Source organism: Mesocricetus auratus, unplaced genomic scaffold, assembly GCF_017639785.1.
Source record: "Mesocricetus auratus isolate SY011 unplaced genomic scaffold, BCM_Maur_2.0 Super-Scaffold_2245, whole genome shotgun sequence".
NCBI classification, from domain to species: domain Eukaryota; kingdom Metazoa; phylum Chordata; class Mammalia; order Rodentia; family Cricetidae; genus Mesocricetus; species Mesocricetus auratus.
Window position 1 is genome coordinate 50,346,602 of NW_024429180.1, and position 25,021 is coordinate 50,371,622.

The window sequence follows — 25,021 nt, forward strand, 5'->3', positions numbered from 1 at the left end:
GACCCCTCATCATGTTGTTCCTGTACAGAGAGACTCAAGCATCTACAAATGTCCTCCAAACCTTCCTTGCTCACAGTCTTCTCTTCTACAACAGCTTTTCTTTGTGGATCCAGCCCCTTCCCCATCCTCCAGGGTGCTGGTCAAGAGCTCTTTCCTTCTGGAAGCCTGTTACCACCCACCACAGTGTCTGCCTGAATGTTCTAACTCCTGAAAGTCTTTAATGTCTGCATTGGTTCTTTTTCAAGCTGGAGATTGTGTGTCAGTGGAGGGTGTGTGTCACTGGAGGATGTATATAACCAGACTGTGTGTGTCACTGGAGGGTGTGTATCACCAGAGGGTATGTGTATCACTGGAGGGTGTATATCACTAGATGGTGTGTGTTCACTGGAGGGTGTGTGTCACTGGAGGGTGTGTGTCACAGGAGGGTTTGTATCACTGGAGGGTCTGTGTTCACTGGAGGGTGTGTGCCACTGGAGGGTGTATGTCACTGGAGGGTGTGTGTCACCGGAGAGTGTATATCACTGCAGGGTGTGTGTCACTGGAGGGTATGTATCACTGGAGGGTGTGTGTCACTGGAGGGTGTGTGCCACTGGAGGGTGTGTGTCACTGGAGGGTGTGTGTCACCGGAGAGTGTATATCACTGGAGGGTGTGTGCCACTGGAGGGTGTATGTCACTGGAGGGTGTGTGTCACTGGAGGGTGTGTGCCACTGGAGGGTGTGTGTCACTGGAGGGTGTGTGTCACAGGAGGGTTTGTATCACTGGAGGGTCTGTGTTCACTGGAGGGTGTGTGCCACTGGAGGGTGTATGTCACTGGAGGGTGTGTGTCACTGGAGGGTTTGTGTCACTGGAGGGTGTGTATCACTAGATGGTGTGTGTCATTAGATGGTGTGTGTCACTGGAGGGTGTGTGCCACTGGAGGGTGTGTGCCACTGGAGGGTGTGTATCACCAGAGGGTGTGTGTCACTGGAGGGTGTGTGTCACTGGAGGGTGTGTGTCACTGGAGGGTGTGTGCCACTGGAGGGTGTGTGCCACTGGAGGGTGTGTATCACTGGAGGGTGTGTGTATCACTGGAGGGTGTGTGTTCACTGGAGGGTGTATGTCACTGGAGGGTGTGTGTCACAGGAGAGTGTATATCACTGCAGGGTGTGTGTCACTGGAGGGTGTGTATCACCAGAGGGTGTGTGTCACTGGAGGGTGTGTGTCACTGGAGGGTGTGTGTCACTGGAGGGTGTGTGTCACTGGAGGGTGTGTGCCACTGGAGGGTGTGTATCACTGGAGGGTGTGTGCCACTGGAGGGTGTGTGTCACTGGAGGGTGTGTGTCACTGGAGGGTGTGTGCCACTGGAGGGTCTGTGTTCACTGGAGGGTGTGTGCCACTGGAGGGTGTGTATCACTAGATGGTGTGTGTCATTAGATGGTGTGTGTCACTGGAGGGTGTGTGTCACTGGGGGGGGTGTCACTGGAGGGTTTGTGTCACTGGAGGGTGTGTGCCACTGGAGCGTGTGTGTCACTGGAGGGTGTGTGTCACTGGAGGATGTGTGTCACCGGACTATGTGTATCACCGGAGAGTGTGCATCGCTGGAGGGTCATGTAAATCAACTCAATGGTTCATAATGAGCATTCTTTAACAAAACAGAGTACAAAATATGAGGATATATTGCCAGTGATAAATATTAATCACTGCATGCCCATACTCATATACGTGTGTTACATACTAATACAGTGGAAAATATATTCATAACTAGGAGTTGGAAAACAATGGGTCTTGATGCCCTGCACCCTAAACAGTACCATGAACTTATGATTCGCCTAACTGATCCACCAAAGGAGAGAAGCCAAGCGGGAGCTGTCATTGATGGCCTGCGTGAAGACACTGAAAATTGCCACACAGCATCAGAACTGCCCACCACTCTGCAGGTCAGTGGATAAGGACAGGAGCTCCTCTCCCTAGCACACAGAACCAAACAGCAAGAGTTAAATAGTAAGAACTAGCGATTGGGCAATGCAGGTTGCAATAGATCACCCTGTGATAACGGAGAAATCAAAATCTTGCACAATCTTCCTCTCATATGACATCTGTGGTGATCTGATACTGTTAAAAAAAAAAACAAGCGCTTGTTTTTCATGCAAGGGACAAGCGATCTAGCCAGCTTGTATCCTGTCCCATGAACTGTGGCAGAGAAGAGAGTTGCAGCAACTGCCCGTGTCACTATTTACTACTCCTGGCCTCTAGTCAGACTTACTCTTCTAAACCCTGCCTACAAGGAGAGTAGAAAATACAAGGGCTCATGGTCCTCTTCAGGCTCAGAGATGGGGCCTAGCCCTGGCCTTGCTCTGACCAGCCTGCGCCTGGGACATGGGTGCTCCAAATCGACTCTGCGTTGGGCTCATAGGTGTGCATTAGCTGGGTGTAGATTAGTGTTTCCTCGACCCTAGCCCTGAAAGAGAACCTAATAAAAATGCCTGAAGTGACTGCCCTAAAAAAGAAAAGACAAGACAAGGACTCAAGGTGGAATCTCTTCAGCAGGAACCAACTTGTGCCACACCACCTACATTCTTAGCTCTCTTGAACTCTGCAAACATGAGATGTTTGCAGTCATTGGAAGGGACATTCTTACAGGGCTTTGCAGGGTCTGCTCTACAGAGATTATCATGATGATCTCTGGAGGTACGGAAGGGATGGAGATCCTATCCCAGTTGGGGATCATAGCACAAGCAGAGCGCACAGCTGAGCCAAAAGCCAGAGTGTACATGGGTCACATGAGAGGCACAAGGAACACCAATCAGAAACAAGGACAAGGGTCCCAGAGATGTGTTTTATCGAGCTATCTACTTCAGTGGCTATCTGATGGACACTCGTATCCATGGAGAATCTCTAGGGACCAGGACAAAGCATGACTCAAAATGATCTCCACCACATTATTGAGGGAGCTGAACTCTTTATCAAGCCACTCTCATTAGCATGGCTTGAGTTCGTCCAGCACTGGCTAATGCTAGCAGAAGAAGCTTCCAGAAAATTCACCCAGACACAGAGATGCAAATCATGACTAGTGTAGCTCCCAGAGGAAAGTTTTCAGAGAGGGGGAGGTCTGAGGGCAACAACAGAAACTGATGGATTGCCCTCAGACAATCAGTTTCGGGTGCCAGGCAGGAGAAGGAAGAGACCAACGCACAGGGGAAATGTCAATCAAGGTAAGAACACTGTAGCCGAGCTTGAAAGAAAACATTCATCTTGCTTTCCACAAAGCAGGTGGAGCCTTGCTCCCTGGAAAATTTAAAGAGGTTCTCTGGGTACCTGTGGCCAAACCTGGGCTGTATCCTGAAGGTTAGTCATTGCTTCCTGAATGCTGATAGATATAACCAGCTGCCTCATACTCCTGCTGCCACAGCCACCAGCCATTTCCACCACCCATGATGGGCCATAGCCTCTAGGACAGTGGTTCTCAACCTATGGGTCACAATCACTTTGAGGGTCAAAAGATCCTTTCATGGGGGTCACAGATCAGACAATCATCATATCAAATATTTACATTGTGATCCACAACAGTAGCAAAGTTACAGTTATGAAGAGCAATGAAAATAACTTTATGGTTGGGGTCACCACCACATGAGGAACTGTATTAAAGGGTTGCAGTATTAGGAAGGTTGAGAACCACTGGCCTAGGATCACAAGCCAGAATATATGCTTCCTTCCTTGGCCAGTGTAGTATAAAAAAAACATATATATAAGCCAGGCTTTGGTGGCACACGCCTTTAATGCCAGCACTTGAGGGGCAGAGACAGGTGGATCTCTGTGAGTTCGAGACCAGCCTGGTCTACAAAAGCTAGTTCCAGGACAGCCTCCAAAGCCACAGAGAAACCCTCTTGGAAAAAAAAAGGAAAAAAGTATAGAACCCCAATACTTAGGAGGTAGAGGAGGAAGATCAAGAATTCAAGGACATTCTTAACTACATGGGGAGTTTAAGGCTAGCCTGGACCATGACACCTTGCCTCAAAAACTAACATAAAAATCTTCCCTTAAGTTTCTTCTTTCCAGTGTGTTTCACAGCTGTGAGAGAAGTAACTTGTACAATTGTTTAGGGTGCAAATGGTCCCCTGGGGCCTGCCTGTGCCCATCATGGAACCCTATGTCCATTTGCCAGGGTGTTAGATTTCTATCCACTCTCGTGCCTAGCAGTGAGTGTCTTACCCTGAACTACGAGAGCTAAGAGGAGACCTGGAGTTCTGGAGCAGCACTGATGGAGTCACCCTACCACACTCCCCCCCATCCCTCCACTCCCACCTTACTCCCCACCCCGCCCCTCCTCCACCCTTTCCTTTGCTCCTGAAGTAAGGCCTCAAGTCAGGACAGCCATCTCACAACCATCATGTACTGAGCACCGGGCGTAAGGCCAATGCCCTGACAGTGACCTGCAAAAGCAGAGGGGACTTTGAACTCTTAGAGATGCTTAAGGAGCCAAACATTCCTTCTGCCACCTTATAACATGGGGCATGCAACATCATAAGGTTTAAATTCTATTTACTACAAACGCTTGTCCTTGAAACTTAATGCAGTCCTAACCAGCCCACAGGTAAGACTGCAGGCGGAAAGAGGTTTGCATGATGCATCACACCTGTGGCCCATGCCAGGTTCCACACAGGTGGTGGTTGCAATATGTTCTTTAGGGTAGGAGGAAAGGAGTTTCATAAGGAACTGAAAATCAGAGTCAAATGCAGTTCAAAGAAGTTTCCAGGCTTTTAGCAAGAGAGTAATATGATCCTATTCCCATTTAGAAAAAATAATTATGTCGCCGGGCAGTGGTGGTGCACGCCTTTAATCCCAGCACTCGGGAGGCAGAGGCAGGCAAATCTCTGTGAGTTCAAAGCCAGGCTGGACCGACAGCCTCCAAAACAATACAGAGAAACCCTGTCTCGTAAAACCAAAAAATAAATAAAAAATAAAATAATAATTATGTCAATCAAAGAAAGACTGGAAGATCCCATTAATGACATAGATGGTGTCCCCTGAGCAGGACCTCACACTATTTCGTAGTATCTACATCATCTCATAAAGTCATTATTTAAGACTTACTCAATTAAGTTGAAAGGAAGTCACATTGCTATTTTCATGGGGGCTGCAAATAATTTTTCAATCAACCACCACTCAAAAAAATGGCAGGGCCTTTTGATTCCGCCGCCACCATAGTTTGTGTCCTCGGCTAGGTCACTTTGCTCTCCAGCTTCGGTGTCCTCATATGCACCATAAAAATATATCCTGTGGTGGCCTTCACCACCTCAGAGGCTGCCCTGGCACCCTCCTCAGTACCACAAAATTCCCAGCAGGAAGTTAGAGAATGGGTCAGCTTGATCCCAGGCCCTGAGTGCAGGTGCTGCAGAGAATTTGGGTCAATAGTCCTGCCACCGTAAGCCTGATATGGGAAGAAAAGCTGCCGACAAATATACACACTTTTCTATGTCCCAAATTACCTAGATCCCAATCTGGCTCCTTCTCTATATATAACATACATGTAAATTACAACTTTTTATAAAACTCTTCCAATCATTTCAAAACTGAGGCTAAGGAGAGAGGAAACCAAACACCTCATCGGACACCAACCAACCACCACCACCCCCAAGTTCCTCAAGTACAGGGGAGACCCACGAACATGAGACACTGGACTCGGCATTCACATACCCATCAGCACGCCAGCTCTAAATTATATTTGACATTTAATTAAAACCCCCAGGCAGTGAAGTCGAGAGCTGAGCTGCTCCGGCTCTAGAAAGGGAGCTGCTCTTTGCAATGGCTTCATTTATCTCCTGTCACCACGGGCATCAACAGCCAGCCCCTGCCACCACCTCCTGTACCCAGTGTCTCCACTCAGCACCACTGAGAGACACAGGAGGATAGGAGAGAAGGACAGCGGTGTGACTGGGGGACAGGCTGTCACTCCTGCCCTCCCTCACGTATCACACAGACTCAGGTGCCATCACTGCCCAGGCCAAGCCACCCAGAACTAACGTCCCTCAGGCTGCCAGTACACACGCACACACACACTACTCACTTCCTCTCCCAGAAACTAAATGTCTGTCCTGATGAAGAGCAGAAAGTCCTTTAGCACGGAGCCCTCCTTTTCTCTCTTCCCTTCTGCCTTCATTCCTCGATTCCTTCCTCTTCCCTTCCATCCTCTCCTTCCTCCACTCTTCCTTCCCTCTTACTCTCCACTTTCCTTTTTCCTTCCTTCTGTTTCTCGTCCCCTTCCCTGATCATTTCCCACCCTTCCTTTCTCTCCTCCTTCCCTTCCTCTTCCCTCTCTTTTCCTCTTCCTCTCTCACTCCCTCTGTCCTGACAGCCCACGGTACTCACCACACAGTGCCCGTACTAGTACACACAGGATAGCTCCTGCCCTGTGGTCCTCTACAGGCATGCGCTCGATGCTGGACACCTTCCTCAGATACAGTAAGACTGTGTGCCGTTCACACTGACCAAGAGTGTGGAAATAAGATCATCTGAGTCCAAGAAGAGACTTGGAGGTGAAGAAGGCCTTCTAGAACCAAAACTCACGTTGGGCCTCAACTACCGATGTTCCAGCAGGGAGAAGAGGAGGGACACAGGAAGCAGCATGACTGACGTGAAAAGGCCTAGGAATAGGAAGCAGGCCTTTTCTGCCACAAGTAGAGGGTGAGGAAATGGTACGGACACTTGATGTTAGCAGGAGACTGTGACTGACTGTGGGGTCTGTCTTTCCTCCTGTGGCAAGAACTCCTGAGAGCATTTCGGGCTGCAAGGTGTCCAGCAACCACGAACTGTGATTCAGAAGGAACCACACCAAGCTTCTGGGTATGCAGATGAGCCATGGGCATCTTTCTTCCCTTGGTGAAGCAGAAAAGGATCTATCTGGTCCCTGATTCCCACAAGCCTGTTTTACCCAACCAGGTGAATGGTTCAAGAGCCTGGATTGGATGCTGGCTTCCTTCACAGGTCTCAAAACATAAGCAAAGCTGGGCTTCCTCGAGTAGACCCTAAACCAGCATAGGAAGGACACTCAGGCACAAGGACTAAAAAAGGAGCAGCCTCCTCTCCCCTCCCCTGGTTCACAACTTCAGACCCAGATGGTTAGGAGCTAAGACATGCAGCAACTGCATAGGCCGTTTTCTGTCTACCAAGAGGAATGTCTTGGGAACCAGAAATGGCATAACCCAGGGACAGATGGGATGAGAGTCTGCCATCTTAGCATTCTGAGAGCCCACAGAGGTAACGGCAGATGTCAGGAAGCCTGATTTCTAGGCATTTCAAGAAAAGGCCTCTGGTCCTGCATCCAGAGAGTGGACAGGGGAGACAGTTCATGAACAAGGGGCCACAATTCCTGGAGACAAGATTCTCACGATACGATTCGGGGAGAAAGAAACGGAACCATCTGAGGAAAGCATTGTCAATCTCAGCTGCACTCACCAGAGTTCCAGCTTCAGCAGGGAAGCAGACATGGCAGCCCTGGCTACTCTCAGCAAGAATGAGCTGTGCCTGGAATCCAGTTTGTGTCTCAGCATTCACTGGCTCTTTTGGGGGGGTTGTTTATTTGTTTTGTTTCATTTGCATTTTAAGTGGTCAAATGGTGCTGTGTGAAAGTAATACAAAATTCCAATTTCAGCGCTCATAAGCACACCTCTACCCACTTGTTTATAGGTTTGAGCTACTATAACAAAATGCTATAGACTAGGGTGTTTGAAGACTAGAAATGTATTTCCTCGGAGTCCTTGAGGCTGATAATCTAGAGTCAAGGCGTTGTCAGGATGTCTGAGGTCTCTCTTCTTGTCGTGTGCCCTTACATAGTCCTTCCTTGGTGCATGCCTGTGTCCTAATCTCCTCCTCTGTAAGGACACCAGTCACTTCCGATTAGGGTTCAGCATGGTAACCTCATTTCAACTTCATTATCTCATTAAAGGCCCTGTCTGCATATAGGTACGTTCTGTTACTCAAACAAGGCTTCAGCACACAAATATGGAAGGACATAACTGCTTGCCCACATAAGTGCAATGTCCAGCTGTTTTCACACTATAGAGGCAGAGTCGAATCATTGTGATAGACCACGGGGCCCACAAAAGTGGCTCTGGAGCTCCCTTTAGCCCATTTCCCATCCGACTCCTTACAGAAAAACCTGACCTTGGCCCTGGAGAGTGATGGCTGGAGTGCCCTGAGGCCATTCCTTGCCTGCTTCTCTCTGGACTCACACAGAGATGCCTCTCGTTTTCACCATAACAGTTGCCCCTAATTTTTTATCATTGTTTCAAAAATTGGCCAAAATTGTATATACATGAGGTGTGCAACATGATAGTGTGCAGTACAATCACACTGTGGAATGGATTAACCTAGCTAATTGTCCTCTGCTCTGGGAGACACTGCAAAGGCTTCGTGTGCAACACTGCAGGGAGGGGTAGGCAAGGAATTGAGCCGCTGGGGAGAAGCCCTCGGGTGAAAGAGGAACTGTATAAAAAAGAGGCCTCTGTCAATCTTCTTGTTCCACGTAAAGTGGAGGATGCTCTGATAGTGTCCTGCCAAAGTCAATTAGGAGAAGAGCAACGATGGCTGGAATATAGATGTGCTTGTAGCTGTCACCATTTGGAGACTGGGCAGGACTGAGGCATGGGCTCCACATGGATCCACGTGGGTGAAGGGAAGAGCCGAAGGATTCTGGGCCAGAGACATAAAAGACGCAGAAAAAGTCAGAGGGACCTAGGAAAGTTAAGAGAGAAGGTACCACAAAAGAAGGAAAGGCAGGTGACTGGGACCAGGAGGGAGGTTTGCAGTGAGTATTAGGTCGTAGTGACATCTGGAAAGAGGAGCTTTTATGGCACACAGCATTCTAGAACACAGTGAGATGCTGGGACTTCAGGGAAAGAGCTCCAGAGGAGAGAGAAGGGAGGTAGCAGCCTGGGGCTCCAGTACCACCAGACTTTGTGAGGCAGGTCTCCATCAGATCCATCTGTAAGGCATTTTCTCAGTGATCAAAGAGGGAGGACCCAGCCCATGGTGAGTAGTAACATCCCTGGACTGGTGGTCCTGGGTTCTATTTTTTAAAAAGCAGGTTGAGCAAGCCATGTAAAGCAAACCAGTAAGCAGCACCCCTCCAAGGCCTCTGCATCAGCTCCTGCCTCCAGGTCCCTGCCCTACTTGAGTTCCTGTCCTGGCTTCTGCCAATGAACAATGTTATAGAAGTATAAGTCAAATAAATTCTTTCCTTCCCAACTTGCTTTGTTGGTCATGGTGCTTCACTGCAGCAATAGAAATCCTAACACAACAGGTCTCTACATGTACCTTCTTCAGTCACTCCCCCCTACACACTCCCACTGAAAAAGACATCCCCCAACACGTCCCTTGGGAGCCAGCCTAAACCCAACTAGAAAAGTATGGAACCGATGTATAGCAAAGTCTATTTAAAGGGACACAAATGCACGTCCTGCCTGAATAACAAGACTAGTTATAGCTCCTGCCCTAGCTCTGCAAAGCTCTGGTCACGTGACCTTGGACAACTTCAGTGTCCTCACCTAGTGTTGAACTGGGTCCTTTCAGGCCCTTACAAAAGTATGGATGGGGGAGGGGAAACTATAATAGATTAATCCTAAGGAAGACATTGAAAGAATATAAACAGATGTGTGAGGAAGATTAGAGAACAGAGCAAGTGTAGGCTAGCCATAGCTCCAAAACCATCATTATGACTTCACTGCTCTAAAGGTCCTTCAAGGAGGAAAGACAGCAGCTGTGCAAATGGGCTGAAAGCAAGGGGGATGTTCAATATGCCCAGCCCACCTGCAGGAGTGTTTTGCATCTGCTCTGGGTGTTCACTCAGCTAGGAGAAAGAAAGAGGATCAAAGTGGAGGAAATAAAGTAATAGAAAGGGAAACATGTCCCATTGAGAGCTGAGCACTGGTAGTCATTTATTCTCAGCGTTTTGACCAGTTATGAGACTCTGCATTGACTATTGCCCAATACAAAAAGAAGCTGCTGTTATCAAGGTTAAAAGCAACCCAGCTCTATATGAATAACCACAATTATTTTAAAGGCATACTTGACAACATAATCATGTAGCAAAAAAAAAAAAAAACTGGCTCTAGGAACGGTGACTTCCCTAGTCATAGGGTTTCATGTATGTACAGCAATTGTGGTTAACTGCACAAGACCCAAACAAGATCAAGCCAGCCAAAATTCTAGTATGAATGGGGGAGGAGACCTTAAGACCCCACCACTAACTGGGGAGCTATTAGCAATTGATAGTTATTGGGGAAGGGAGAATCATTCTTCTTTGGGATGTAGGTTGCCCAAGCTTCCATAGATGGCCCCACACCTGTACACATATGGGCAGCCCTAAGGGGACTTAGTGGGTTATTAATAAAGACACGACTTTGCTAGGAGGTTGTGTTATGGGTGTTGAGCAAGACTTGGAACAGGGAAATGGGGAGTGGATACAATCATATTCCATTATACACATGTATGAAATTCTCAACAAATAAAGTAAAAACGAAAGGGAATCAGAGGCAACCTTCAGTAATATTATTCCCTTAAAGGCCAAATGGGAACAAGACAGAGGCCTCCTGCAGCTGAAGGTTGCCTGGATCTCACTTTTGCTAGAAGTGGGGGTGGGGAAGCCTCTGGTATAGAGGATGACTCAGGAGCAGGGTATGTGAGAAAGCATCACATCATCCCATCTGCAAAGGAAAAAACAAAACCAAGAGCTCTATCAGCAGGCAGGGAAGAGGAACATTCTAGGCAGAGGCCTGTGGTCAAATAAATGGCCCACACTCTCTCTTCCTCAGCATGGAGTACATTTCCATTGCTCTGCCCCTACTCACATGCCCAACCTCCAACAGGAAGAGCCTTCAGGAGCAAGTCCAGAGCTCTGTGTTCCTGTCCCTATGTTAAATCACTTCTCCCTCCACTGTCAGCAATGCCCCCTGAGATTTCTGGCGGTCACACAAGCCCTGGGAACAAAACACGGGTTTATCTTGCTTAATTGTGCCCTTTAAATGCAAGTTGGAAATGGACCCAGGAGCCACTCAGGGAAATGGGTCTTAACACTTAGAGGCACGAGTCCTATTTGTCATTTAAGGTTAGCAAGGGAGGAAGAGAAGCTGGAAAATCTGCTCATTTCCACAGAACAACGGACCTGGAAGAAGTCTTCCTGCCCTTTATTTAGCCCACAGTTATACACAAAGAAGTGGCCTTAGGGATGATTTCTGGGAGAGCTGAGGTTTAGGACAGTTGTCTTCCTACATGTTCATTTCTCTTTCAGAGGGTGTCATGGTGGCAGCACCAACCACCAAAGGAAGCGCCCCCCAATGACCTATTGTCCCCAGGTCAGGCCCTCACCTCTCCACACCACCACACCAGAGTCCAAGCTCTCAAAGCCTAAACCTTGGAAGACTCTCCCAAACAATATCCAAGTCACAGCATATTTCTAGAAAAATCTCTTCTCGGTGGGTGTTGCACGGACTGATTACCTAAGTGAAGCAGGGCCTGCTTTCTCTTTCACTACCCTCAGCTGCACTGGAGACCCTTGTTCTGGGATCCCTGGCTCCTCCCTGGCCAATAGCAAAGAGCAAGAGGCTGGTGTGTCAGCCAGGCTTACTATGTAAGCCACGTGTGGGGAGACCCAGTAGGCCTCAGATGTTATCAGAAAGTGGTAAGCCCCAATCTGCCCTTGAAACAGCATGGGCCCCTGACCTTTCCTGGTTACAGCTCTCCTGGTGCAAACCCTCCCACACTAGGTGGCTTACAGCAGGAATGTGTTGTTGGTTATTTTGCTCTTTGCTCTTTGGCTCTTTGGGGGAACCCACTACCCAGCTCCCAAATAAATCACACGGATATTCTTTCTTATGATGATTCAGTCATAGCTTGGCTTGTTGCTAGCTAGTTTTTTTTTTAATTATCCCATCTACCTTTTGCCTCTGGGTTTTTACCCTTTTCTATTCTCTATTCCTTTCTTTCCTTCTTCCTCTGTGGCTTGCTGTGTAGCGAGGTGGCTGGCCCCTGATCTCCTCCTTTTTCTCTTGCTCCTCTGGTCTTCTCTTTCCAGATTTCTCCTTCTATTTATTCTCTCTGCCTGCCAGTCCTGCCTTGCTATTGACCATTCAGCTCTTTATTAGACCAGTCAGGTGCTTTTGACACAGCTTCAGAGAGTTAAACAAATGTAGCATAAAAGAATGCAACACCTCTTTGTATCCTTAAGCAAATGTTCCTAGTATAAACAAATGAAACACATCTTAAAATAATGTTCTACAATCGTAATGTATTCTCTCAGTGATGGGAGCCAAGAGTCAGAAATGAAGATATAGGCAGGCTGAAGTCCCTTCCAAAGCTAACAGAGAGAGTGCTCTCTACCTCTCCAGGCGACCCCCAACACTCTTTGGCTCATGGCAGTAATCACTCCACTTTTTTGTAGCCTTCCTGTCTGTCACATCTCCTCTGTCCCTTCTCATATAAGAGCATCATCAGTCACAGGACTTGGCACCCATATTAAGATTCTTCATTACATCCTCAAAGACCAGATCTCCAGGTAAGGCCACGTACCCCACTACCAGACTTCCAATGCAGACATGTATTTTGAGATGCACAACTCCCCCCATTATATTGGTCTGGTTACTGGTAATTCTCCCCCATGTGATTTCCTTTACCACACTTTGAGCATCAGACTCTATTGTGAGTTATGCAATGCCTGACCTTGCTAACCTAGCCCCCTTTCCCTTGCACCCCACAGAACACCCATTCCACAAACCTCTTATGGTCCCCCCTCTCTACTCACTCCCTGTGCTGGGGTCCTCTCTCCAACCCTCTGCCCACAGGGTCCTATTTCATAAGCTTTCCAGCATATTATCCCCTAAGGGAGAAGGAGAAGAAAGGGCTTGGTTCAAGGCCCTGAGCACCAGTTGACAGCAGCTACACAAGCCTCTCAGTGTCTCCATGATGCCTCAGCTGCCCCACCTGAAAATAAAGAATAGTGAGGGTACAGTGGTGTAAACAATAAACCTGTTCACTGGGTAGTTGACCTCTGCGTCCGCATCAACCTATGGAAAGGGAGGCATGTAATTATTTCCTTCTGCAGGTCTTGTCTCTAAACCAAGCTGCCTGAGGGAGGAGGAAGATGTGGGACTTCTCTGAAATCTTCTGTGGCAGCTGGTACAGCTAGTGTCAGCGAAGACTCGAGGTACCAGCTCTACTGCAATGCCCCCAGCTCTCTGCTGCAAACCAAACAAGCAGTATTAGCCTGGATGCCAGCCCCTGTCCTCCTGGTCACCTCTCTGACCAACACAACCGTGGGCCTCGTGTCCGAGGGGAAAGGCAGGGTGGACCGGCTTCTGCAGGCAGTGAGCCAGTGAGGAAGGGGCAGTAATGGAATGAGGGCCACTGAGATCCAATTCCAGGGAGATTAAGGTGAGAGGAACAAACTCCAGAGACTGGTAGTTGGGTGTAATTACAGTGAGCAGGGAATCACAGCAGCCCCAGAGTCTCAAGGCCAGACTGGCTGGACCCATTCCTGTTCCAGGAGGACCCTGTGGTCAGTCAGGCAGGAGGAGATCTCTCTCCATTAGGTCCTGGCAGGGAAAGTCGAGCGGGCTGCACTGCATCATCTGGGTAGAGCGGCTGAGTGGATGTGACATAATTGAATGAGGCCTCCACTTCCTCCACCCAGAGCAGGGGAATTAGCAGGCCTGCCCCTCGCCTCGAGAGACTGTGTTCAGTCTTCATCTGCTTGCATTGCTCCACTTCATGGTTGCCTGCTGAGGTGTGGGTAGGGGTAGGGATGCTGGGAAAGAGCTCTTACCAGGGCTGCAGGGAGAAACAAAGGGCAGAGATGTGGACAGGGACAGAAGGGACAGACAGGGAAGTCCTGGGGGGCAGGGGGTAGATCAATGTATAGTGGTGGGCAGAGGCAGAGAGTTCCAGGACAGACAGCAAGGAAATAGCCAGAGGGAGGATGGGGATGAAGGGTGGGGAATGGAAGGGATAAGCAGAGAGCAAGGGTTAGCAGATAGACGGGGAGATAAACTGACGGTGTCCAAAGATACAGACATGAGATGAGTGGGCAAGAGAAGAGATAAAAAGAGGCTTAGTACAGATGATAGTCTGATCTGCAGCCAGGGGAATAAACAGACAGCGAGACAGGAGCCTCGTGGAACTCAGGTTGAAGGCCGCTCCTCTTCGCCTCTCGGGCTGAAGCTCTGTCCTAAGGAGGCCGCTTCTTCCCCTCTCTGTCTGCACTTCCTATGTGCCGGGCACTGTTGCAAACACGCCAGAGCCATGTGCAGCAATGCAGACTTGTAATCCCAGCACTCAGGAGCTGGAGGCTGGGGGATCATAAGTTCCAGGTCACCCTCAGCTGCATGAGGAGTTCAAGACCACCATTTGTGAGACCCTGTCTTGACCTCCCACCGTCCCTGTCCTACTTGGGTGTCTATTGCTGTGATAAACACCGTAATTTGTAAAGGATATATTTCAATTTATATGTCTAGGCAATCATCCATCATTGAGTAGAATCAGGGCAAGAACTGAAACAGGGCAGGAACCCAGTTGGAGCCAGCTCTCTGGGGTTGGGAACAAGGATGAGAGCCGCAAGCCTTCTGTACCTCACCTGGATTCTGTCCTCTAGTCCAGGGCCCCGGACACTCCCCCTTGTGACTGCACAGGCCAACCCAGTGCTCAGCCAATCACTGGTTTCTAAAGTTCTATGGCAGCAAAGACTATAGTCACTTGAAGGAGTCACTGTTAACAGGGAGTAGGGGGTGCCTTTGTGTAATAGCGAAGTTTGGGGAAAGACAGAGGACCTACCCCGGAAGAGTTCATGATCTAGGGCAGGAAGCACTTCTCCAAGTCTTGCTCGTTGATACTGTCATGCTGGGCCGAGGAGGAGCGATACAAAGGGGGTCAGTTTACCCATCTCCTGCTGCCCTTAAGCGCTTCCTGTGACCAAATCTCACAGAAGCTTCCAACAACAGACGTCATCTGGAGGACACTGCTAGGTAGATGCGTTTCTTTGGAAAACAAGGTCTCCACTTCTCAAGAAGTGTATTCCCCTGTCCACCTAAGGAACTGACCTGTCCCCTTGACTGCCCACTGCCAAGTTTCACCTAGGTGGCCACTAGATACCCTCTGGTGAAACAGAGCCCGCTGTCCTGTCCTTCCAGCCTGGACTCTATGGTAAAGGAAGAAGGGTCCCCATGTCAGCCAGTAGATGTCAATGTAGGGAGCCCCAGAGAGACGAGAGAGCTGGCTCACCTTCATGGGCAGTGGTTTATTAACAGAAGAGCTGGGTGCTCAGCACCCAGGAATGAGGTGCCGACCCTAGCAAGCAAGATAAAGCAGATCATCTTCTCCATTCTGCCTGCAGGACTAGTGAAGATGGAGGGGAGGGGCATGGAGGCCAGGAGGAAAAGCAGGAAGGCGCAAACTCAAGAAACTACAGAATAATCATAATGATGGGTCCCAAAGCTGGAGGAATCATTAGCTCAAGCTCTGCTGTTACTATGAACCCTGGAACCAAACCATGGGCAGGAGGTAACAGAGGCCGCATAGCAAGTGCTGATGATGTTAGCGAGGACCTCACACTGTGGTGCGATACTACCAGATCCCGCTTTATAGTTCCTGGAGGAAGTTCCAGCTCTGCCCAAAGAATCCAGAAGTCACATCCCACTCTTCCTGCTCAAAAACCCTCTGTGAGTTCCCAAAAAGGCTAGTCCTAGCAGCCAGTGATCTCTCCATACAGCCCTGGGCCCTGCATTCTGCCCCTGGCTGTGGCTCCTCGCACCTCTGTAATCAAGCCACATTCCTTGCTGCTTTGTAGTGATACCCTAAGCAGTCCTGATTTGACTCACACAGAATCCTCTCCCTTTGGCATGCCTCTCTCAGATGTCCACCATGCTAGGAAGCGCCTTTGATTTATCCAAGCCTCAGCATGTTCTTCTATCCTGCGTTACCATGCTGTGGTTTTGTGCTTTTCTTGAGAATAACACTTAACTGAAATTTGTTTTTCCTTCAGTATGCCCTGTGTGCTTATCTCCACTTTACAAATGGAAAGACGGATTCAGAGGGGATTAAGTAACTCACTCAAGAGCACACAGGTAACTGGGAAGTGAGTGGTGAAAACAGAAATCAAGTCTAACTTGGTAAGCTGTGTATTATAGTTGCTGTTTGTTGCCCATTTACTCTCAGTCAGTGGGTTGCTTGATAGAGAAGCTATGTCTTCTTATCTCTGTATGTTTCTAGGCAGGGTACTTGGTTTGTAATGGGCACTGCAAGTAGACATTTATAAGATGGATGGTGGATGATGGGTAGACAGTAGAAGGATAGGTGGGCAGTGGATAGATGAGTAGATGAATTCATGTGTGTGTACATAAATGGATGGATGGATGAATTATGGGTAGGCAGAAAGATAGGTGGATAGTAGATGGGTGAGTGGTGGCAGTATGGAGAGATGGATGGATGGATAATGAGCACACTTATAAAAGGACAGGTTGATGGTAGATAATTGAGTGGATGAATGCGTACAGGTACGCATGAATGGATAGATGATGGATAAATAGATGGGTAGTTGGATAGATAATGAATAGGTAGTTGGGAGGATAAGTGGGTGGTGGGCAGGTGCATGGATAGATGAATGTTTGTATACATGGACAGATGGATAGATGGGTGATGGGTACACAGGTATAGATGAATGATAAACGAATGTGTTAATGATAGCACATACGCATGACATTCCCACTTGAGAAAAGTATGGTAGGGTTTGGGTACAACTTCAATGAATATGATTAGCTCTCAACAACTCTCAGGAAAATGTGAAAGGGTTGGTGCCAGGACTGCTTTGGAGTTGAGTAAAGTGTTGCTGCACTATTAGAGTAGAAAAGAGTCACTTCTATAAGAACTCTTAGACTTGAAGCGTAAGTGTTGAACTGCAATATCCTTAGTGATAATTATGTCCAACCTCTTTCATCACTCTCCCATTTCATTGATAAAGAAACTAAGACTCTGGGACAAAAAAATGACATAGAGGCATACTATACAGGCAGGTAATTTCAGAAATTCAGATTCTACAGAAACAAAATTACTTCACGTAAGGGTGCAGTCACTTGAATGCCTTAGATGACATTTAGTGCCATGTTCTGACACTTGGGAGCCTCCTCTTGAGGACCTTTCATGCCAGGACCAAGGAAAGAAGTGCGAAGTCACCAGGGCTACTGATCATCAAAGCTTAATGGGCCCATCCCTCCCTGCTGGCATCCTAACCCAGCTTGAAGAGAGTGGGAAAGAGCTCATACACAGCCACAAGCAGCTCTTGTTCTTGACCTGCTTGCTAAAGGCTACTGATGCGCTCCCCCACCTCCACACACAGAGGCTTCTGTCACCGTTGTCTTCAGGCCACTCTCATGCCAGTCATGGCAGTTCTCATTTGAAATGAACAAGCCCCCACACGCAACAAAGTCATATTCCTTCCTTTGCTCTACAAGGTGCCAGGAATATGTATGAATACACTTGCTCTGCATTGACCCTTGTAGTTTGATTGCAAAGCACTTGTTACCCTCCCAGAGACTTCACCAGGCTGAAAAAGCTAAGAACGCCGTTCTTCTTCCAGATGGGGAAACTGAGGCACAGGGAGATACCCAGCTCAAGCTGAAACGGGAAATGAAGACTGAGCGGAAAACCATGTACCCTTCAGTCCCTGCTGAATCACCCCTGCTTGTCCTCTTGGGTCTCCACGACCCCCAGGCTGGATGAAAACACTCTCCTTCTGCCTACCTCTTCTCCACATCCTTCTCTTTGCCAGTAGTCTTCCTTGAGGGCCCAGGGGCCTCTCACCTGGGTTTCAGATGGTTCCCAGAAACCTGGAAGAGGAACCAAAGGATATCCTGAGTACGGAGGGGTTCTCAAGAGCAGGGCCCCCTACCAGAGCATAGTGCATCCCTAACTCTACTTTTTGCCACAACCAGGCTGGATCACTTCAAGCAAACCCTATCCCTATCTGAGTTCCTTCCCTTCATCTGTATAGTGACTCATCTGAGGAGTACAGTGTCACCTACTTAGGGGTGGTGGCTGAGTACAGGCCCCTCATCTCACCCACAACTGAACAGTCCTGCTATTGGAGTTTTATTTGAAAGGCTTTGGATAAGGTTTCATTTAAGGAAACGTTTCAGTGGCTGTGTTTAAAAGAAAGAAAGAGTATAAATCCAATGGCCCAGAGATGACTTAGGGGGTTCCTTTCTTCTCTGTATCTCGTTCTAATTCAATCCATGCTTGCCGCTTGGGCTGTTTTCCCTAGTCGGTCCTCACTTACACCTTCTTTCCTGTGTTCCCTATAAGCCAGACACAGGAACCAGGCCCACATAATTCTGGCTCCATGTAAAAGAGACAGCCCCACCCGAGGTTTAGGATGTGCATGCCCTCTATAGAGATATGCGGCATAGGGTGTCTGTGCCAAGTATGACAGTGAATGGCTAGGAACCAAATAGAACTTCAAGGTCCAGGGACAAGAGGCAGCTGTGGTGCAGAGGGCAGGTTCCAAGAAAGAAACAGTTTGAGGGTACAGTCCATTAGGACAGGGAAGGTAACAAGGCTGCGGTGACAGGCACGCAAGGCAGCCTGTCACAATGTATATTCAGTCAGGAAGCAGAAAGCAATGAAGCCTGGGGGGGGTGCCACTCACATTCAGAAAGCCCCAACCTTAGTTAAGCTTCTCCAGAATTGCCCGCATAAATACAACCTGAGGTGTGTGTGTCCTGTCCCTCCCCCCCGCCCCAGAGATTCTCAATCCAGTCACACTGATAAAGTGAAGCATTACATTAGACCTGGGTATGTAGCGGCCCCAAGTGAGCTGATCTGGCATAATGTGCCCTTAGTGGGTGCATGGAGCGGTAAATTGTCACGTGTCTGGTTGCTCAATCTACAGTTCTGTTCCCATTCCAGATGACCTGTGCTTGCCAATTACGTTGTTAGCCTCAGTTTCCCCATTTGTTCTAAACCATGTCTAAGATTTATGTCCAGGGCCCTGTAATTTTCTCCACCTTCTGCCTCTCCCCCTTCTTTCCTGATGCTAACCTTGGTCGTGTTTTCAAAGAGAAAGGGGGACAATAGGGCCAGAGAGATCAGATCTAAACCTGTCCAATCGGGACCCCAGGATTGGCCCCTTTTGTTCTGCCTCTACCACACTCAAAAGATTGGGGGGGGGGGGGGGTTACAGAAGAAGGTGTGGGGAGGGGAAGCCAGAATGTAGAGGGACTACATACTAGACCTCCAGTGGAGAAAGAAGCTGGTTAGAGTCTGGAGGAATTCCCAGCTGCTCCAAGGGGAAAGCTCCTCATGAATATTCAGAGTCACCAGAGCAGGAGGCCTTGTTTGCATCATTGAATTTCCCAAACGCCAAATGCCATGACAAATAGCAGCGCTGTCCTGTTGGCTGTCATCTCTTGGGATGGAATGACCTCTCCTCTGATCACTCTCTCTTCAACAAGCCACTACCTTCCTCACTCCATCTGGTCCTCACCTCCACTGTTTGCTCTCCTCTAAGGCCCCAATGTGAGTCAAGACCCTCTGCGAAACCCCAAGCTGAGAAAACAGAAGGTCTGAGCCCAGCAGGTGAGCAGCCACATCCCACCAGGCCAGGGGCCAGGCTCTCAGTTCTGGAAAAGGCAGGAGGGTAGTTGCAGATAGCACAGGACCTTCAGTACTTCCTCACTCTCCCTGGGAAAGGAGACCAGGGACTTGAGGGACTCAGGTGAATCATTTTACCGTCTCAATAACAGCAGCGCAGGGAGAAAGATATGGAAGGTGGAAAGAAGGGAATATTGCTTCACACCTTACCTGGAATGCTACCATTAAGAAAGCCTTCATTGCAGCCAGCCAGCATCCTCACCGCGATCATTCCTTCAAAATGCAATTTCCATTTCCCCCAATCCAGAGCCCATCAGCGAAGGACTGGTTAAATAAGCGATGCGTGGTGCATAGCGCAGAACATCAATGGCCATTAAAACGAATGCGGTATAGATTTAAAAAAATAACAATGCCCATGATATGTTGCTAGGTGATATAAGAAAATTACCGAGCTGTGCTTCTGAAAAACGAATAAATAAATAAAGTAAATAAGTTGCTGCATGCATCCAGAAAATACCTGTAAAGAGATACACTAAAAGTGGCCATGTCATCTCAAATATGGATGGGTCGGTGGGTGGGTAGGTGGATGGATGGATGGATGGATGGATGGATGGATGGATGGATGGATGGATGGATGGATGGGAAGAGACCATTCACATTCCATATGAAACATTTGCTTGTTGTTTGTTTTACAATAATTGATTTTATAATTGAGAAAAGCATTACAGAGGAGGGGACAGCAAATTTCCCATGAAAAGAAGATGACTGGGTTGCTGATGCAGGCTGCAACCTAAGAGCAGAGGGAGTCTGAGGGGAGGATGCAGGCAGGTGTGGCCTCCACCTCCTCCCCTAAAAAGCATCCCCACAGGACAAATCCAGCCTGGCCTTCACCTTGAAATCCGGCTCCATTTCCTTCAGTGTTTGCCCCAGGCATACTCTCTGGAGAAGCGTATTAAGTAACCTTGGTAAATTCTTTGCAATTTACGAAGTGCTTCCATGCTTTCATTCATTCCTCAGAAAGGTTTGGTGTCTCTCCTGTGAGCTGGGTGCTAGGCCATGAAGAGAAGGAGACTAACTCAGCCACATCCCTGTCCCTGTGAGGCTTTCCCTCCATCCCAGGGAAGAGATCTCAAGTGGCCATGCTGGTGTTGTCCTGTCCTAAGAGCTGTTTCCCAGCTGTGCCGTGGCAGGTGGAAGTCCACCGAGGCCCCGTCCCTCAGCCAGTGGCAGAGCTGCCCTTTAAGAGAGCTAAGTCAGTAGGCAGATGAAGAAGGGAGGAGCCCTGTGAGCAGTCGCTCTCAGTCCCTAACACCCTGCCAAGGACAGCTGTCCTTCATTTAATCTCCAGGACAACAGAGGTAGCACATGGTCATCCTGATAGTGTGTGAAGGCAAGCTTCAGAGGGTGGCAGCATCCGTGGGAAGTGGAGAGAGAATAGGAAGTGCATATCAGGTTCATGGCAGCAAGGAAGACAGATGGTACTGCTTCTCTGAGATGCCTGCGGTGCCCTGATCACCCTCTGCACCCCTGACCTTGACCGCATCATTCACTGCTGCACCCTGATGTCCAAGAAACCAGGCTGCCTGTATCTAGAAAGAGCAAGCTTTGCCTATCATTACCTTATGGTTCTGCTCTGTGGACTGAGTGGTCCCAGGCAGAAAGGACTCTCTTAAATCATAAACAAGGCTACTATAAATCTCACCCTTTCATGGTGTCTCGCTGTTGGAGTTAAGGGCTGGGGCAGGGGTTGGGGGGAGTACGCACTCTTAAATGCTATAATGTACAAAGTATGCAAAGGTGAGAAAGACCTGAGCTAGTTTATTTGCCCTGTATCACCATCTGATACCCTCCACCACCATGTAATAATACAGAAAGAAGGCCTCACAGGTACTGGCTCCATGCTCTTGAACCTTCCAGCTTCCAGATTTAAAACGAAAAAAATCTTATATTCTTTTATGTGGGAGCCCATAGTGATTCCATCTTGGGGCTTGATTCCATCTTGACTTAGGGTTAGAGAGTTCAAGCTTGTTTTTACTCCTTCAAGGTCAAATAACAAGATGTTTGGCCTAAGGTGTAGCAACTAGATGTTTTGCTCCTCAATACCTAATAACAGGATGTTTGACTTAGGGCATAGCTATTAAATGTTTTGAATATTAGGGAAATAATTATCCTTGTATGCCTACCCCTTTGGCTTGGGGTATAAAAGGGCCATGAAAAATAAACTCAAGGCTGCAGTATTCATTGATGGTCCTCCCAAATCTATCCTACTGTGTATTTCTTTTGTGTCTCTATTATTGCTGCCTGCAATTTCTCAGTTCACACACCTCCTTCCAAGCAGGGACTGGACAAGTTGGGTGGGAACTGACATTTTAAAAAAGCCTAGTCTATGACACTCAGTTATAGCAGCAGGAAACAGATGATGGCAGCAGGAGTGTGCCTTGCTCCTGTTGAGTGCCTAGTCCTCTCCCCTCATCACAGGACCGGAATTCTCTATGCCTACCCCAGGTCACAGACTCCAACTCCCATACACCCTCAAGGCACTCCAGTTAGACCTGCAGCTTCCAAAGTAGGCTCCCCAGAGTGACACATTCAAGTAATGATCAACGCAGGTGTGCTGGTATGATCCTTCCATCTTGCTAATGGATTTTGGATCACCCAACACCACGGTCATCTTTCCTGCCTCTCTGTCTCCCATTCCATGTCTTGAGAGATTCAGACGTCATAGAAAGAAACTCTTATTTGCATCTCACAACCAAGCAAGGGTCCCAGACCAGAAGGAGGCATGGTGTCTCCAGAGGTGACTACTTAGTAGCCCTGGGCCCTTAGAGACCTTCCAACCCCCAAAGATGCTTGGTGTCTCTGTAAGGAGTTCTCAGACAACAGTGAGAGGAACAAAGATGGAATATGGAGCCTGTCCTTCAGAAAATCTACTCAGGGAAGTGGCCAAAGTACCTGTGGGTATTAGCAGCAAAAATGGGTCACTATGGAGAGGCTAAAAAAGGAAAAATCTGTTTCTGGAACCTAGAGTTGGTTGCCTTGGAGCTGAATATCTCCTGGGGAAGACCCAGAAACCTCACTCAAGCTGACAGGAGTCATAGGACTCCATACATGGACTAAGTAGACAAAAAAATCCTGGCAGAACTTTTACAGGCACTTTGGAAATCATTATGGAGATTCCTCAGGAAAATAGGAATCAGTCTACCACAAGATCCAGCAATTCCACTCTTAGGCATATACCCAAATGATGCACATTCATACAATAAGGTCATCTGTTCAGTTATGTTCATAGCAGCATTATTTGTAATAGCCAGAACCTGGAAGCAACCTAGATGCCCCTCAACTGAAGAGTGGATAGAGAAAATGTGGTACATTTATACAATGGAGTACTATTCAGTGGAGAAAAACCAATGGAATCTTGAAATTTGCAGGCAAATGGATATCACTAGAAGAAACCATCCAGAGTGAGGTAACCCAGTCACAAAAAGACAAGCATAGTATGTACTCACTCATATATGGATTTTTAGACATGGATCAGGGGAATGTCAGCTTACAATCCCACTGCCAGAGAGTCTGGGAAACAGGGAGATCCTAAGAGAGATATTCATGGTACCCCAGAGAAAGGGAATGGGACAGGATCTCCTGAGTGGATTGGGAGCATTGGGGGAGGGGGAGAGAGCTGGGAAAAAGACAGGGGAGAATAGGTAGGGAGAGGAGGACATGGGGGAGCAGGAAGGTTGAGTCAAGGGAAGAATGGAAGAGAGCAGGATGAGAGATACCATAATAGAGAGAGCCATTATAGGTTTGAGGAGAGATCTGACACTAGTAAGATTTCCAGACACCAACTGGCAATGTAAGCAATAGTGGAGAGGTTACCTTAAATGCCCTTCTCCAATAATGAGATTGATGACTACCTTATATGCCATCCTAGAGCCTTCATCCAGTGACAGACGGAAGCAGAGACAGACACCCACAGCTAAACACTCAACAGAACTCCTGGAACCCAGTGACAGAGAGGGAGGAGTGATGAGCAAAGACCAGGCTGGTGAAACCCAAAGAGACAGCTGACCCGAACAAGGGGGAGCTCTTGGACCCCAGACTGATAGCTGAGAGGCAAGCAGGGCACTGATCCAGACCCCCTAAATTTGGGTGTCAGCAAGGAGGCATCAGCAATCTATGGGGCCTTGGCACACAAACGAACTTTGGGAGCCCATTCCACATCAAGGAATGCTCTCTTAGCCTGAACACATGGGGGAAGGCCTAGACCCTCCCTTGGATGAAATGACAGACTCTGGAGATCCCCCATGGAGGGCCTCACCCTCCCTGGTGAGTGGAGTGTGGGTTAGGGGGTTGAGGGACTGGGGGAATGGGAGAGGAGGGGAGGGAGAGGGAGCTGGGATTGACTTGTGAAGCAAGCTTGTTTCTAATTTAAATTTTAAAAGATAAAAAAAATCCTGGCAGAAATCAGGAAATCCTGAGCCCTCACTCCCCAACCCCCCACTGCCACCTGCCACCTAATCTACCACCAGGGCTCCACAGGTCTCCCACCTAGAACTGCACCTGGGAGCCAAGGCTGAGCCTTGAGATGGGCATGGTGGAACTATATGGGCTTCTCTCTGTTTTCTGGGTAGTTTCTAAACTGCTCCATTTCCCAATAAGGGAGACACACCTTGAAGAGCTTACACTGAGTTCCGAGAAGGACAGAGTGAGACTCACAGAATGGAGGCTACAGTCTTGGTCCCTTCTCTCGCAGAGGCATCTCGGGATAGAACCCAGCAAGCAAGACCCATGTACTCTTCTGGAGGGAACTATACAGTAGACCAACACCTTCCCAGGTGATGGATGTGGGAACGATGTCCATCACTCCCATTGCTTAACACAGAGGAGAGATACAACGGGAAACGAGAACAACCCAGACAATATGACATCAGACACTTCATCTCTCTAGACTTCAGTCTTTTTCCCACCAAGATAGGAATAATAATATCTCCTTCCTGGTGGTTGGGAGAACTGAGTGAAATATATGTAAAAGACTTGTGCATAAGACTTCCTCTTCTATACAGATATAAAGTATTGTTATCTACTATGGCTGGAGTCTGAAATATCCCCTGCAGATGCATATTTTGGACGCTTGGTCTCCAGCTGGTGGCACTATTTTAGGACACTTCCCAAAACTTTGAGAAGTGGAAGAAGTAGGTCACTTCTTAGGGAGGTAGGTTCTTAGCAGCATATTATCAAGATACTAGCCATCACCCTCCACCTCCTGTCTGTCCAGGACTCTGAATAGTCATCCTACACCATGCTTTCCTGCTGCTGGGACCTTCTTTTCTATTTCATAGGGGCCCAAGCAACCATAGACCCAGCACTTTGAAACCGTGAGCCAAAATGCGTCTTTCCTTTCTTAAATTATTTTTTGGT